Here is a 2,103-nt window from a genome sequence, read left to right on the forward strand (position 1 = left end):
GCCGTCCAGTGCTAAGTTGGTTTGAAATGTAAAATTTTGATTTCACACTGTATTCAAGCAAACATAAACAGAATATTGTTGCCCTAATTTAACTGAATATCAACATTTGGAAAGGATAATGTAGTAATAATTGTCCAAAATGCCTGATTTGAACGTCAAATAAGGGCCACACGACGGGCGGATCTAAATGGCGACAAACATATCTAAAGATCTAATCTGCAAAAGAGATGCTCTCTTTGTTCTGATTAAATTATTACGATGTCACAGTGGACATTTTGACTATTTGGGATGTGTAGATCGCAAAAGGATTGTTTAATCTATCTTCCAACGCAAGAAGAAAATCAAAATTTAAAAATACAAGCACGTTATAATCGAAAGAGAGGAGACTTAAAGAGAGCCTCTCATCTGCACTTAGGACCTATAGAAATGTTTGGCATTCAATGTTCAGGTAAGCAAAGAGGTCAAACCAACCACCGGAAATGCAGGTTACACACCTAAGCCTGAACTGCTGTGAAGCCGCACAACAGTTGTTGTGACGGGAAACGTGATATTCTCGGCCTTTGCAGTCTTAAAGAGCAGCGAGAAACGATATTCTCTCTACATCCGACGGTTTCGGTAATATATTTTACCTTTTTCAAGGATTCTAAAATTAATTTGCAGTTCATGATTTCTGACTCACCCTATTGCTTACAGAGGTTACGTTCTCTTGTACATGTATAGTAATGCTCTACATCGGATAGTCTAGGTACATGGTTTTCGAGATGGCGCCCGTTGCGGCTGTGGACATTATAACATCTTAAATATTGTTTTGTCTGGTTTTAGTTATTTCCTACTTACTGCGTGTGTCGCGAAATTTTTGCGAGCTACTGTATCGTGGGAGGCTTTTTGCTATAAAAATCTAGCTTTTTGGCTCGCGTATAATCGCACTGTTTTATCGCCTACGCTTTTGACCTAAACAGTTTGTGGCTGTTTTCGCTAACTTTTGCTTGAGTATGTGTTAGTGTTGGATCATCTGGAATTTTGTGTTGTGGTGTGGGTGTGTTCTTGTGTATCATGCCTATTTCGTATTTTGTTTATATTTCCTATTTCGTAAATTATTCCAGCGTAAATCGCATGTAGGCCTTCAGTGTTCACTTACGAACTGGAAGTGGATAACAAACTACCCTTCCTGGACATGCTTCTAACCAGACACAGCAACCAGAAGGTAACCACACAATGGTACCAGAAACCCATTGCAAGTGGAAGATTTCTGAACTTCAGGTCATACCATCCCCTCAGCCAAAAGCTGAACATGGCAAAGAATTTCGCTAGACGTGTCTATCAGCTATCCACGGATTTAGACGACCGTGAAAAAGCAAAAATAATCGATGCACAGCTGCAACTAAACGATTATCCAAAACCGCTACGACATAGGATCGCAAACAGGATGAATGAGCACGTCGATGATCACCAACAGCAGCCACAAAACCTGGAATATACCTACCGTCGCATTCCATACATAACACACCTGTCGAACAGAATCGACAGGGTTCTACAGCGAGATTACGGCAGCATACGACTCGCAAAATACAACGTCCGGTCAACCAGAGAGCTCTTCACCATGGTGAAAGATCCAGTCCCACCAGAGCAACAGAGTAATGTCGTCTACATCATTCCATGCAGCAACTGTGAAGCTACGTACGTTGGAATGACAACCAACCGCCTAAAAACTAGAATATACGGACACCAAACACATTACAACACTCTGGAAAAACTGCTGGAACAAGGAAGCGATGCAAACGACCCACAAATTGTTGCTCTAGGGGAGAAAACTGCACTGATGAACCACAGCATCAACAAACAACATCGATTTGATCTGAAAAAAGTGAAGATATTAGACAAAAATGTAAACGCACACACACTACAGTTTCTCGAGATGGGCCACATAGCAAGTAACAAAAATTGTGTAAACAAAAGAACAGACACTGAAGGCCTACATGCGATTTACGCTGGAATAATTTACGAAATAGGAAATATAAACAAAATACGAAATAGGCATGATACACAAGAACACACCCACACCACAACACAAAATTCCAGATGATCCAACACTAACACATACTC

The sequence above is a fragment of the Aedes albopictus genome, chromosome 1 (genome assembly GCF_035046485.1).
Source record: "Aedes albopictus strain Foshan chromosome 1, AalbF5, whole genome shotgun sequence".
Lineage (NCBI taxonomy): Eukaryota > Metazoa > Arthropoda > Insecta > Diptera > Culicidae > Aedes > Aedes albopictus.